The sequence below is a fragment of the Alnus glutinosa genome, chromosome 5 (genome assembly GCF_958979055.1).
Source record: "Alnus glutinosa chromosome 5, dhAlnGlut1.1, whole genome shotgun sequence".
Classification (NCBI taxonomy): domain Eukaryota; kingdom Viridiplantae; phylum Streptophyta; class Magnoliopsida; order Fagales; family Betulaceae; genus Alnus; species Alnus glutinosa.
Window position 1 is genome coordinate 24,956,751 of NC_084890.1, and position 16,099 is coordinate 24,972,849.

The window sequence follows — 16,099 nt, forward strand, 5'->3', positions numbered from 1 at the left end:
TTATAAATGAAATTCTCTCTTAATTTTTTAATGAGTTGAATCATCTTTGTAAAACTTATTATTTGCATAGATTAATTCAATGAGTCTAATTTCTTTGATAAAGCAAAGGATCCATTCTAGACCAAATATATATAGTATTAATGCTTTATTATTTAAGGTTCTTTTATTTGAACCAGTCATTTCAACTTGTATGTCGTTTACAAACATATATACATGAAACTGGAAAAAAGAAATGAAAGATTTTATTGCCAAATGTGTTTAAATCAAAAAGTTTTCAATCTTGAAAATACTTTTCAAGGAACAAACATCATAGAAAAGTTCTTGCTCAAATTTTCAAGATTGGCCAGCTCCGGAGACTCAATGAAGAAAATCAAAGTACGGAAAACGGGACAATACATACAAGTTAAAGTGAGAAGAGATCGAGTGAATGTTAGCTAGAGGCGAGTAATTTTTTACTTTGATTTGTGAATTAGACAAAAACTTAAGATGAAATTAACGGTTAAGATTGAGAAATTTGATCTATTTAATTAATTAAGTCGGATTATGGTTGACTTATATATATAATCTTACATCTAAACTTCGACTTACATGATCTAAATCTAACACGCGAAATTTAAAACTGACAATTTTTAACACGACTCATGAGCCCGACACGAACTCAACACAAAATTAACGAGTTAAAATTAACAAATTTAACACATTTAATTAAAATGATTGAATTAAAATAATAAGTTGTATCAACACGACCCACACATAACATGCATATATGCAAAGATAAATTGTTACCCTAAGTTGCTATTATTTTAAAATCAACCCAGTAAGTTATTAGTTTTGGAGAGGAGTGTCTTTAATTTCTTTATTTTACCGGCCCAATTGAGTAGACGAAAGAATATAGTATTGGGTAGAAGTAGACAAGAAGCCGCAAACTTTGTTGACATTCAACACGTACACCTTGGCATTCCAACTTCCCTGTGTGAATGAAGCATTCAGTCAATTACTTTAATCACCTTTCTTTTAAGCCACACGTCGCCCTTTTTTATCCAAAGTCTTCTTCTTTTGTTTTTTTTCCAAAGTCTTCTTATTCCTTTAGGCCTTTACATAGAAGACACATTCTCCTTCTCTCTTTCACGTGTCTTTTTCTCCGACTCTTCCCCTCTCAAATGTCCTTCCCTCCTCAAACAAGAAGCCACTTACCCTTCCTTCTCCAGCAAAAAAATTATGCTTCTATGAAATTTCAAGAGGAAACTTTAGAGCAAGCAATTGTAACATGAATTCTCAAAAGAATTATGTAATCTTGTCTTTTTATATAATTTGTTATGTCAACCGGAGTACTTAATTTCTTCTATTTAATTTGTAAAACTTTTAGTTTTGAAAATGAATCTAAACCATCAATATAAGAATAAATATCATGTTTGAGAAAACTATCAAGATTAAGACAATACTTTTGCAAACTATCATCGTCTAGTAATTTTAATATCTTGAAATTAAATAAAAAACTAAAAATACTTTTGTTTACATTAACTGACGCCTTCATTGTTTTTTTTTTCTTTTTTTTTTTTTTTTCTTTTTTTCTTAGTGACAAAGAACCGTTCAAAGGTTGGGTCGACATTTCGTATACCCACCCCTGCCGGTTAAACCCAGAGCGCCCTCTTCACACGGATCAGATAATATTCTGACTTCACCGATAGACATAGCTTCAAAGAATTATTTGCACACAAGGAGTCAAGGAGATTCGAACCATAAACCAAATGAGAATGCATGCCACAAGACCAAGACCCTTACTACTTAAACGAACCCCTATCATTTTAAAATCAGTCATGCATTTTCTCTAGATTAACCACATTTTATTTCTACCAATGCTATTAATACAACTACTATATAGGGGCCTACTATAAGCCATAGGCACCTGCTGAACTCGTCTAGTAGAAAGCCGGCCCCATGATAGGCCCATAAAAGTTGAATTTTATTTATTTTTTAATTTTATTTATTTATTTTTCTCTATTTTACATAAACTAGTAAAGCCAAGTTATTAATATCCTTTGTTGAACATGTTGAACACGTTGAAAGGTACGTTTCTTAAATAACAAAAAATAAGGGACGTGTTATTTCTACATCACATTATCTTACATTAATTCTACACTAAGATACATTAGATGTGGGATCCATGTATATGAGACACACATATATAGGACCCACATGGATGAGTTTTACACCCTATATATTTTGGTGTAGAGTTAATGTAATATAATGTGACATAAAAAATCATTTCCTAAATTTTTATATTTGACTGAAACAACAAACAATAGCTACTGTAGCTACTGCATGCACATCACTGAATCAGTACTAGACTAGAAAGTATCCTAACAATTGGCTTTTAGAGAATACAACCTCATGAGAAGATCCAGTCCAACTCTCAGCTTCCCAACATACGTACGTATATATTTATATATATATATATATATGTGTGTGTGTGTGTGTGTGTGAGACAGTTCTTGTCTTCGGCTTGAAACATTCAAGTACTCCAACTACCTAGAACGAAGCAGCAGCCATTTACGTCTTGTTCCTCCTCTAATATCCTAACATCTGGCTTTTAAAAACGATGACCCTACAAGACCCTGGTCCAATAATCCATTTCTTGACGACAAAGCTCCATATATACCTACCGCTTGACAGTCAAATGCGACAGATTCATAAAGTTTATAAATAATAAATCCTTCCTTCGTCGGAGTTATAAGAAGCAACAGATTCATTTTCTAGATGACTAATACTTTTTGTGGTGCTTTGTGCAGCCAAAACATTATCTTCATAATCCTGAACAATAGTGCCAAGCCCTATACATGTATCCCTTATTCTAATCCAAAGCTACATCCCAATTAATTTTAGTCATACATGTGGCGGGGGATTTCTTCCATTGTATTGGCATTACTTCTATGATATGACTCCACGCATTAGGCTCTCGTGCATTGATTCTCTTAAATTCATCAAGAGAGTTACTAGTTTCTTGAAATACTTGGTTTGGGTGTGTGAAGACTCCTCCATGTACTATTGAATTCCTTCGAAACCGTACTTTTCTTGCGACAACCACCATTAACTCCAGTTCTACCAAGTCACATCGTCCCAACATCTCCTCAACCACATGGAGAAAAGTGAGTCCCTCTCTAATACATTTTTGTAACTTCTTCGTGGCACACCCCTAAATATCTCTCTCAAATGGACAGCTCGATCCAAAGTATATGTTTAATAGTTTCTTTGTCTCTTCCACAAATAGGGCACTGGGAATCAGAAACAACACCTCTTCAAACTAAAATTGTTTTCGTTGGTAGAATGTTATTACAAGCTCTCCACATAAACATTTTGACAGCATTTGAAATTTTAAAATTTCATATAACCTTTTTCCAAACTGAATCTCTCTCTCTCGTGGCCTTATCCCCCACCATGTCGCATTAATTGTAACTCATTTTTCCATATGATAGACACTTTGGACTGAAAAATCTCTCTCTCCCTTTTTTTTTATTTTTTATTTTTATAACAAAACTAGAGCATAAAGTGCAGATTCAACTGCATCTTGTGCTTGCATTCCAACTGCAACAGCATTCACAGTACTTTCTTCCCTACCAGGTGGTGAAGGTATGTCTTCTGCATCTCTCTTTGGTTTTACCCATCTACCATGAGCATTACGTACTAATCCCTTGTTGGCCAATTGGTACCAGAAACGTGGGATCCTAAGCTCATCCACCAACATATCACATGCCTTGTTCACTAACGCAACATCCTTCCTCGCACCAGACCGAAATGTTGTGGCATTACTAAGAAACTCGTCCACAAGATGAAGGTATGTCTCCAGGCTATGGAACCCGATCAAGTCGAACCCACGTTTGAGGTAAGACGATGATCGAACATCGAGCTTCAGTTCGGCTCCCACGTGGGTGTAAACCCATTCCAATGATCCGGTGATATCATCAAACTTTTGTAAGCCCTTGTTGAAAACAAGCCCCGGCATCCGAGGGACTACGTACGTCTTGCTTGATTACCACCCTCAGTGTTTTGACTCCCAGCTGATGAAGCTCGTCTCGAAAACCAACGTTGCCGACCCTCAGTGCGCCGAAGGAAATCACGCTGACGGGAAAGTTGGGAATGGTTGCTGCGGCTTCGTAAGCATTGAGCAGAGCCAGCGCGCCACCCAAGCTATGTCCGGTGACCGTAAGGCTTACTTCTTCACCTTTTTCCCTATACATTTCCACAAGCCTTGTCACTTCTTTCATCGCTTGCTCTGAGGCGCTTGTCTTGTTGTACCTTGTAGATTCATTCTTGCTAGTGTAAAGACTAAGAAACCCATGTTCGACTTTGGCATCTCCCTGCCCAAATGGCTCCAACTTCCTTTGCATATCTTCGTACCACTCTGAGGGTGCCACAGTTCCGCGCCAAGCCACCACAATAATATCTCTCCGTCCGATCCTATGTGTCTCCTCGTCCTCGCTGACCGCCACATAGCCAATCTAGTTGGAATCTTTGCTCCATGTGTCCGCCAAATGTGACCTTTCCAGCCACTGAGGCATATGTATATGCGACATGGCATAAATATAGTTGCTAACCGTGTAGCCATTTCTGCTAAGGCCTAGTTTCTCAAACATGTTTCTTGGGTTGTACCGGCAGCTCCTGCAGTACTCGGAGAAAGAATCAAAATCAAAAGCGTCGTATGTTGCTTGTGCGAATTCTCCATATTTGACGATCTCTCGTCCGAGCCAAGGCTGAAGAGGATCCAAAAGATTGTCCCAATCCGAGGAACCGTGTACGTCACGCCACTTGTGCGCTATGACCTCCTTGGGAGAAGTTGTGGGAGTGGAGTGTTTCTCTTCGGTAAACGAGCTCCAAATTGATTGGTGAAGATCGGTCCAGGGAGGGGTTTGAACATGGAGGTGGAGGAGATGTGAGAGCGATTCGGCGAGACGTGAAGCCAGATTTGATGGCGCCTTTGCTTGGGAGCGATCTAGAAGAGCTTCTTTATGGGCATGGGTTATAGAAAGCCTGGATTGTGTGGTAGCAGGAAGATGACTGTAGATCATCGTAGATATTGCCATGATTGGTTGCCAATTAAGCTGATTAACGAAGGATCACCTTGGGAATGCTTGGAATTGTTGAGAGAATGTGGGGGAGATGGAGTGGGTATATATATTGCTAGAGAGTTGAACTCGCAATGGACAGGCCAAACACGGTCTTGGAAGACTTTTTGTCACGCGGGGTCGTTCGTGGACTAGCTAGGAAATGATAAAACCTTGACTTGTGTAGCAGGTCGCTGGGTCATATTATATATATATATATATATATATATATATATATATATATATATATATATATATATAATTCACACCTTGCTGGGGGATTGTTGAATTATGAAAAGGTCATCGTCTAAACTTAATATTTGTTTAATTTGTTACCGAGTCCAACAATCTACCTTAATCGCATTTCACAATCTTAAAATAGTTCGCGTAGTGTATGTGGTAACAAAATTGATATATAATATAATCCACATAATTTTTTTTGTGACATTGTTGATCTTAGATAGCATTTGATCAGTTTTAATTTTGAAAAGCTTTTTTCTAGAAGCAATTGTAACATGAATTCTCAAAAGAATTATATAATCTTGTCTTCTTATATAATTTATTATGTCAATTGGGGTACTTTCTTCTATTTGTAAAACTTTTAGTTCTGAAAATGAATCTAAATCATCAATATGAGAATAAATATCATGTTTGAGAAAACTTTCAAGATTAAGACAATATTTTTGCAAACTATCATTGTTTAGTAATTTTAATTTCTTGAAATTGAATAAAAAACTAAAAATACTTTTGTTTACAATAATTGATGCCTTCATTGTTTATTTTCTTTTTTTTTTCTTTTTTTTTTTCTTAATGACAAGGAACCCTTCAAAGGAAGGGTTGACATTTCATATACCCACCCCTGCTAGTTAAACCCAGAGCACCTCTTCCACACGGATCAGATAATATTCTAGCTTCACTAATAGACATGGCTCCAAAGAATTATTTGCACACAAGGAGATTCGAACCATAAACCAAACGAGAATACATGCCACAAGACCAAGACCCTTACTACTTAAACGAACCCCTATCGGTTTAAAATCAGTCATGCATTTTCTCTAGATTAACCACATTTTTTTTCTACCAATGCTATTAATACAACAATCCATTTCTTGACGACAAAGCTCCATATATACCTACCACTTGACAGTCAAATGCGACAGATTCCCGTCATAAAGTTTATAAATAATAAATCCTTCCTTCGTCGGAGTCATATGAAGCAGCAGATTCATTTTCATGATCTAGCTAACTTGTGCATCAAGCATGGCATTACCACTCGATCTCCCGAATCAGGGTTCATGAAGAAGCGGCCTTTAAGAAAAGTGCCTCTCGTTGCACCAAATCACTAGCACACCTCCTCCGTTTGCCATGCTCAGCTTCCGATTTTATCGACTGGGGCGATCATATGACTCCGACGAAGTCTCCAAACGAAAACATATCAACAAAATGGCATGAAATTCATGGTCTGCGCAACTGGGAGAATCTTCTTAACCCACTCCACCCTTGGCTTCGACGTGAGCTTGTAAAATATGGAGAATTTGTTCAGGCAACTTATGATGCATTTGACTTCGATCCTTTTTCGGAGTATTGTTGAAGTAGCAGATACAACCGGCACAAGCTTTTCGAAGAATTAGGCCTGACCAAACATGGTTACAAGGTGACCAAGTACATATACGCCATGTCACATGTAGATGTCCTGCGTTGGTTTGAGAGGTCGTTTTTGGGTGAAATGTGGAGCAAAGATTCAAATTGGATGGGCTATATTGCGGTTAGCGACGACGAAGAATCGGCAAGGATCGGAAGAAGAGACATCGTCATGGCATGGCGCGGCATAGTTGCTCTAACGGAGTGATTCGCGGATCTTAAAACAAGGCTAGAGCGTATAGATGATGATCAACAGAATGGAAACATAAAGGTCGAACATGGGTTTCTTCACATTTACAGATCAAAGAGCGAGCTCACAAGGTATAATAAGTTGAGTGCTTCTGAGCAAGTCATATTACGATATATTTTATCAGTTTAGCTTAAACTCAGATTCTATCTCTATTCCCTTAGATCATGCCACTTTAGATATTCATGATCCGATTTCTGTTAGAAGTTCTACTCGTGTTAAATGTAAACCTGGTTATTTGCAACAATACCACTATAAGCTTCCACTCACTCATCATCTTCATCCTTTACTGACGAACAAGGTATTCCTTATTTTCTTTCTTCTTGTATTGCTTATGACAAATTATCATTTGCTCATAAACATTTTTGTTTTAGTCTTCTTCCCATGTTGAACCCAAATATTTTTACCAAGCTGTTAAATCACAGTCATGGATAGACGCTATGCATGCTGAAATTTCTACCCTTTAACTTAATAATACTTGGACAATTGTTGACTTACCTTCTCATAAACAACCTATCGGTTGTAAATGGGTTTATAAACTCAAATACAAAGCTGACGGCTCTATAGAGCGTCACAAGGCCAAGCTTGTTGCCAAAGGTTACACGTAGTGTGAAGGCCTGGACTATTATGATACGTTTTCTCCAGTTGCTAAACTCACTACTGTGAGAATTTTACTTGCTGTTGCTGCTGCCAAAAATTAGTTTTTACACTAATTAGATGTGAACAACACCTTTTTACATGGCGATTTACCTGAAGAGGTCTACATGACTCTTCCTCCCGGTTTTGATTGTAAAGGGGAAGCTATTACCTTTTGGTTGTAAACAAGACAATTCTAAAGTCTGTAAATTGAACAAGTCTTTGTATGGTTTAAAGCAGGCTTCGAGACAGTGGTTCTCAAAATTTTCTATCACTTTACGTAATTCTGGTTTTACACAGTCTCGTTCTGATTACTCCTTGTTTACTCGAGTTCAAGGTTCTTCTTTTGTGATTTATTGCTCTATGTTGATGATATTATCTTGGCTAGCAATGATTCTCAAGCTATTTCTCAGTTGACAGTTTATTTGAACAATCAGTTTAAGTTGAAAGACCTCGGACCTCTGAAATTCTTTCTCGGTTTAGAGGTTCCCCGAAGTGCTCAAGGTATTTCTGTTTCTCAAAGAAAGTATACCTTAGAGATTATTGATGATTGTGGTTTACTTGCTTCTAAGCCTGCCAAATTTCCTGTGGAGTCCAATTTAAAGTTATCTCAGTCTAATGGTGTTTTACTTGAAGATCATTCTGTTTTTCGAAGGTTAATTGGTCGTCTTCTTTACTTGACAATCACACTCCCAAACATTTCTTATGCAGTGCAGAAGCTTAGTCAATTCATGGCTCATCCTAGACAGCCCCATCTTGATGCAGCTTCCAGAGTTTTGAGATATCTTAAAAGGTCTCCTGGTCAAGGTCTTTTCTTTTCCTCTTCTTCTAATTTTCACCTAAAAGTTTTCTGTGATTCAGATTGGGCAGGATGCCCGAATACTCGACGTTCAATCACTGGCTTTTGTGTTTTCTTGGGTGAGTCTCTTATTTCCTGGAAATCCAAGACACAACATACCATTTCTAGGTCTTTAGCCGAGGCAGAATACCGGTCCATGGCTTCAACAGCATGTGAAATTGTTTGGCTTCTCTCTTTACTTAAGGATTTCAGGATTGATCATCCACAGGCTGCATTACCCTTCTATGATAGCAAGGCTGCCCTTCGCATTGCAGCAAACCCGGTTTCCATGAAAGGACCAAGCACATTGAACTTGACTGCCATCTTGTGCGAGATAAAATCCAAGAAGGCATTCTACGGACTCTTCATGTTAATACTTAGCATCAAGTTGCTGATATCTTCACTAAGCCTTTAGCTTGGGGTCCTTTTCAACTACTCAAGTCCAAGATGAATGTTATAGACATATTCCCTTCATCTTGAGGGGGGGTATTACGATATATTTTATCAATTTAGCTTAAACTAAATTTGTTATTTAGTTTTAGCTTTGTTAGTTAGTTTCTATCTCTGTTATTCAATTGTATGAGCTGGATCCTAGCTGTATAGTTTAGTTGGATCCTAGTCTTAGTATAATACTTTGTCTCAGTTGTATTTCTTTTTACGCACATTTATCAATACAAGCAGAGATTCAAAAGCTCTCAACACTTTCTTCTCTCTAAACTTCCTTTACCAATTTTCCTTTCTGAAAATCAATAAGTCATGCGAGAAGTGAACATGCTTATGGAGTTGTACAAAGGAAAGGCTGAAGAAATAAGCTTCACCATAACTGGGCATAGCCTTGGTGGTGCTTTGGCTCTCCTCAATGCCTATGAAGCTGCAACCTCAATCCCTGGCCTTCCCATTAGTGTCATTTCATTTGGTGCGCCAAGAGTTGGGAACATGGCATTCAAGGAGAAGCTTAGTGAGATTGGGGTAAAAACATTATGCATTGTTGTTAAGCAAGATATAGTCCCAAAATTGCCAGGGATCTTAGAGCATTCCTAGCAGCTTCCCTTTTCTTTCCATTCATTTTTCCTAAATATAGGGAATAAAACTATTTTTTGCTTCCCTATCAAAAAATACCCCACAGCAGCTTCCCTTCATTTTTCCCTATATCATTAAAATATTATTTTGTTACTTTTACTTTAATTAAAAGTAAGAAAAGAAAGAGATAAAGTAAGAGAGAGATTATATTTTAAGAATAAACAATTGAATGGGAGGTGAACAGATAATTGTAGGGAAGCTGCTGTGGGATGGTTTTTTTGACTTTCTTAAAATTTTCCCTAAAATTTAGGGAACAGATCCCTTGTAAGGAAGCTGCTAGTAATGCTCTTAGTTAACAAAATCATTCACAAGCTTGGTTTGGTTACTCGAAAATTAAACTGGGTTTACAGGCATGTAGGAACAGAGCTTAAGCTTGACAAGTTCATGTCACCGTATCTGAAGCATGAGTCTGATTTGTCAGGGAGCCACAATTTGGAGATATGCCTCCATCTTTTAGATGGATTTCTTGGTAAGCAGTCAAAGTTGAGGTGGAATGCTCGGAGAGATGTTGCATTGGTGAACAAGACAACAGTTATGCTGATAGAGGATTTGAGGATCCCTGAGTTTTGGTACCAGTTGCCTTACAAGGGGCTTGTGCTTAACAAACATGGGAGGTGGGTCAAGCCCTACAAAGAACCTGAAGATGTTCCTTCTCCATTTTGTGAAAAATCTTAGATTCAGTCTCCATTAATTAATTTGTAGCTAGCTAAGTAGATGAATGCTTTAAATTGCAGGATTAATCCCCTTTTGAACATTAAGCTTCTGAGTTTTTATGAGGATGATGTACATTTGGCTCACAATTGGTTTAATTTACATTAGTAGCTCTCTAAACTCCTTTGGAGTAATGTCATATATCACACTTTTACCCTACTATACTGACTTGACAGGTCTAATACGTAGTCATTCCATATATATATATATATATATATATATAAGGAAAATGTCAAAAAAAAAAAAAAAACAAAAAAAAACATGCAGCAGATTCCCTACATGTTTCCTAAGCATTGGAAATGCTACAGTGCTTCCCAATGTATAGGGAACCAAAAGAACTTCTCTATCCATTATTTAATACAAAATATTTTTATTTCCTCTCTCATTTCTCATCTTTTTGCCTTTTATTGAGAATTGTGTTAAAATTTTGTGAAAAATGTGAGGGTAAGTACAAACTTATATTTGTAAAGAAAGAATATTTAATTGATATAAGGAAAGATAAAAAAAGCTAGCTATCGTGAAATGTATTTAACTAGAGAAGTAAAAAGTAGTTTTGTTTTATAAATTTAAGAAAAATCAAAGAAAAGCTGTTGTAAATGCAAGAGGCAATGGTAAGGATACTAGAGAAAAAAGTCCAAGGGCTACTCTGATACAATGATGCGCCGTAGGTATTGCTTGTTTAAGTCAAATATAGGAATTTAATTAGGCCTATTCAATTGTGGTTAAAATTGGAACCACTTGAGAATGGTGGCAGCGTCCCATCTCAAAAAGTAAAGGTTTAATACACTTTAAGCCCCCTAATTAACTAAGAGCCTCTTTCAAAAAAAGCCACACTATAATATGTGTGACAAAAAAGTGGCTTAATTATAATAAAATTGTAGTTTGATGTATTCAGGTGTCACATCTGTCAATAAGTGGGGTTTTTGTTAAAATGTTTGGTAGTTCAGTAGTGTTTAAGTGTAATTAACCCAAAAGTAAAAGTTTACAAAACTATATAGGAAAAATTGTACTATTGGTTCATGTGATTGATCTAAATGACAAATCGCTCTTTGTGATATCAAAATAAATTCAGAGATCCTGGTAATTGGCCTAATTCCCTAGAGTCAAATTCTATTAGGCTGTTAGGCGACATGTGTCACTTTTAATAAAAAAATATAAATATATTAAACTTGAAAAATTATTTTTATAAAAAAATTGAAAAAAATGAAAGTAGTTGGGTAGCCACCCCCAGCCAATGGGGGTGGCGCGCGGCCACTCCTTTTCTTTTTTCAAATTACGTTTAATTCTTTCCATTCTTATACTGATCTTTTTTATCAATATAATTCAATTTAGTTGTTGATTCTCATCATCAATGACAATAACCTGCTACTTATTATAATTTCTATATTTATGGCTAAATGTTATTATAGTTTGAAACTAATAAGCTTAGCAAATAAGATTATGTTTTAGTTAAAAATTTATGACATGCAACTAAAAATTTGGATGTCTCAATCTTCCTACTAATATTCGGAAAGCTGTTCTAAACTTTATACATTTAAGATATATACTTGTTTTTTGTTTACCAACTCTAGCAATTGCCTGTGTTGCGCCCCTTTTTCTCTCTGTTCTCTCTCAACTCTAAACCCCCCCCCCCCCTTTCTCTTCCTTTTTTGTCCTTTCCCCCTACATTTTCCCGCTACTTTCGCCTCCTTTAAGGCCCCTATCTAGCTAGAGTTTTCTCTAGCCTTATCTTCATCTTTGAAGACTTATTTACTCACTCAAAGGTCTTGTTTACACATTTGGGAGTTATGTTTATCTCTTCCTTGTTGCCATCACCGGTTATTTGCTCTATTCACCGTGTCTCTCGTCGGATTTGTCAAGGTTTTAGGATCAAATTTTTTGAAGTTAGATCTATTCTCCTCCGGCAGCTTTAATTGGCTTGACATGTGTGCCCCCACCGTGTTCCTCATCGTCCTCCGCCAATGCCAATCATGTCTCCATCGGCCTTCCTCGATCCCACCGAAGCGTGGTCTGCACACGCCACCGCTCCTGGTGTCTTTTGCTTCCACCTGTCACTGCCGCCTCTCTCCTCCCCTCCGCCACGACAGATGCCGTTGATTTGCTGTGTTTTTATTTGTTTTCTGTAATTTTGTTGGTGTTTTATTTTCTGTGATTGTAACTGGGTTTCGTTCTTCATCAACAAATCCTCTCCGGTTTTTGGCAGTGTTTCTTCAGCAACAATCATCTCACGGTAATTGTTGCTTTACCGGTTGGGACTCATCTTTGAACCCTTTTGCCATTTAAAACTGTATTGTGTGGCTCCAGGAAAGGCCCGACTTGCTTGTGGTTCTTCTAGAATCATAGATGACTACCATTGCTTACTGTTCTCTGTTTGTGTCTGTCTTTTCCTGCCATTTCTATTGTGGTTTGGTAGATTTGTAATTTGATTCCCTTTCTCTTTTCCCATATTTGAATTTAAAAAAAAAAAAAAGAAACGAAGAACAAAAAAAGACGTACTCATTTTAGGCGCATACCAAGTTTGACACAGTTAAACTGGTTTTTGTACCTTTGGCATTAATATTAATAGTCCACATTATTCAAAGTATAATAATTTTCTTGCTTTGTAAAATTGAAAAAAAAAAAAAAAATCCCTATTAATTAGATCTTATCATTTCGAATGGATCTTAGGGCACGCTTGTTTTAGTGTAAATCATTTTCAAGAAAATATTTTCTCCATTTTCTATTGTTTAGTGTGGGCAAAAAATATTATTTAGGAGGAAAATGGCTTACACTACCTTTAAAATCACTGTAAAGGCTTCGAATGAAATGAATGGAAGCACCCGTGCAGAGATTGTTGTGCTGTGGCTGTGTGGCGTGGGAGCATTGACAGGCTGAGAGAGTGAGAGAGAGAGGTTGAGATAAGCCTACGGCGTGAGTGTGAGAGCTAGTAAAGACACAAATGAGAAGAAAAAAGAATCCCTTATCTAAAGCTGAAACCCTATAACAAAACGGCATTGTTTATATATATAAGGGTAGGCGGAACCACATTTGCCTACCCTTAAATGTGGTTCACCTACCCTAAAATTAATAACCCCATTTGTTAAGCGATTAGTGATTTTTGCTGACTATATATCAGAGCGGTTAAACGATTATTGGTTAACGGTTTGTAACAATTAATAACCACTCACTTGTACAGTCCTAAAAGAAACCCATTAATCTCTGTAGTTTTTTTAAGAACCTAGATGTAAGATATTCATCTTTTGCCAATCTTTTATCAATCTCTTTTGTAAACCCATCATGGAATCTGTGGAATTACATGTGGTCCCTCATATTTAATGGTAAATTTGTTCTTCTTCTTTCTTTTTTTTTTTTTCTTTTTTTTTTTTTTTTTTTTTTTTATGAAGATGGATAAAAAAAAAATAGGCAAAAGATAAAAACCAAACATTCTTTTAATCCAAAATCCTAAAACTATCATTCCCGAGTTGTTTCACGTAGTTTTACCAAAACTATAAAATGTTGACTTTGTGACAGTGAAATTGGGATTCTTGTATATATTTATTTCTATCTTTACAGTTTATATCTTATAATAAATATATAATTAATTTATTAAAAATATGAATATTACAATTTACTTTAGAATAGTCAGAAAAATTCAATGCAAACACAATTGTTTTCAATAATTTTGTGAAAACTTCACTTATAACCCCTGATATTTCATCACTTTTGCAAAAATGTATCCAAACATTAAAAAGTGTCAATTTAGGGTATCCACCTTTCAATTTTCTTTATTTTTATTTTTTAAATTCAACTCTCAATTAGAATTTTCCGTTAAATCCTATCAAAACTCCCAAAATACCCATGTGCTTACTTAAAAAAAAAAATATAAAAATTTTCATAGATTCAGGCATGGGTGTTTTTACAAACTCCGTTAAATTTTGACCAACACCTAAATCCTAGCATTTTTCCTAAAAAAAATGACGGGTATTTTGAGAATATTGGTAGGATTTCATAGAAAATTCTAACGGGGTGTTGAAATTGAAAAAATAAATAAAAAATAAAGATGGATACCCTGAATTGACATTTTTTAAAGGTTAAGTACATTTTTGCAAAAATGATGAAAGATCAAGGGTTATAAGTGAAGTTCTTCTCCATTTTTCTTTTTCTTTAAGAAAAAGAAAAAGGAAGGAAATAAAGAAAATTCATACTTTAGTGATAAAATCAATGATCAAATAGGGGCAACTTGCTCCCTATTACAATACCATATATATATTATTTGGAATTTCTTCAACCCAGACTTTATCTATGACATACTTAATTGCTTATATAGCTAAACCATGAGTTTGAATTTGCATCCCTCTTTATATGATCAATTCTCCAAGACCGTAGGTGACGCAAATCCTCTTTGATTCCAACCACAAGATGTCCAAATCTACTCCAAATTTTTCCCTCCATTTTGACTGCAGTGACAATCTGCAAAGCATCACCTTGTAGCTAAGAGTATCATAAAAACCCATCTCCTTGCCAAACTCCATTGCATGTAATGCCAATGCCTCTGCCACGACATGTTCTACAACAATACATTTTGTGGTGCGTCGTGCAGCTAAAACATTACCTTCATAATCCTGAACAATAGTGCCAAGCCCTATACATTCCTTATTCTAAACCACAGCTACATCCCAATTAATTTTAGTCATACATGGGGGGGGATTCTTCTAGGGTATGACTCCACGCATCAGGCTCTTGTGCATTGATTCTCTTAAATTCATCAAGAGTCACCGGTTTCTCGAAATACTTGGTTTGGGTGTGTGAAGACTCCTCCATGTACCACAGAATTCCTTCGAAACCGTATTTTTCGTGCCACAACCACCATTAACTCAAGTTCTACCAAGTCACATCGTCCCAGCATCTCCTCAACCACATGGAGAAAAGTGAGTCCCTCTCCAATACATTTTGTAACTTCTTCGTGGCACACCCCTAAATATCTCTCACAAATGGACGACTCCAAAGTATATGTTTAACAGTTTTTTTGTCTCTTCCACAAATAGGGCACTGGAAATCAGAAACAACTCCTCTTCGAAGTAAATTTTCATTGGTAAAAGGTTATTACAAACTCTCCACAAAAACATTTTGATAGCATTTGGAATTTTAAAATTTCATATAACCTTTTTCCAAATTGAATCTCCCTCTCGTGGCCTTGACCCCCACCATGTCGCATTAACTGTAACTTATTTTTCCATATGATAGACACTTTGGACTGAAAAATTCCTTTTAGCTAGGGCATCTTGTATATGACTCGGGCTTCCTTTTCTTGGATTACCTATGTGATCAAATTGGAGTTCCACCATTTTGTGTCTTGGTCAATGAGTTATACCGCCCTTGTGTCATCTGCTAAATTTCACCTTGGGGATTGGACATAAAAAGATATTGGGGTCGGAAGCCATCTGTCACCCAATATCCGTATATCTCTTCCATCACCCACCCGCCAAATAATCCAATTTTTTAACAAATCGCAAGCTTACAATAAACTTCGCCATGCAAAAGATGGTTGTCTCCCCAAATTAGCCTCCAAAATTGTGCTATGTCGATAGTATTTTGCTTTGAGGATACTTGCTTCCAAGGAATTGGGATTCTGCAGAAGCCGCCAACATTGCTTGGCCATGAAAGCTTTATTGAAAATCACCAAATCTCTTAAGTCCATCCCACCTTGAGCCTTAGAAAGACCCATCCATTCCCAGCTCATCCAATAAATCCTGGAATCATTCTTCTAATGCCCCCACCAAGATTTCTGTATCATTCCATTAATTTCCTTACACAAAGTGAATGGAAGCTGGAAGACACTCATACTGTTGGTTGGAATTGCTTGAATCA

At 36.5% G+C, this 16,099-nt stretch overlaps 2 pseudogenes; one reads left to right on the plus strand and one right to left on the minus strand.

Moving 5' to 3' along the window:
• Positions 1–3,295: 3,295 nt before the first annotated feature.
• Positions 3,296–5,131, minus strand: LOC133868610 (phospholipase A1-Igamma1, chloroplastic-like; annotated as a pseudogene).
• Positions 5,132–6,250: 1,119 nt separating this feature from the next.
• On the plus strand, positions 6,251–10,216 carry LOC133869153 (phospholipase A1-Igamma2, chloroplastic-like; annotated as a pseudogene).
• Positions 10,217–16,099: the final 5,883 nt, after the last annotated feature.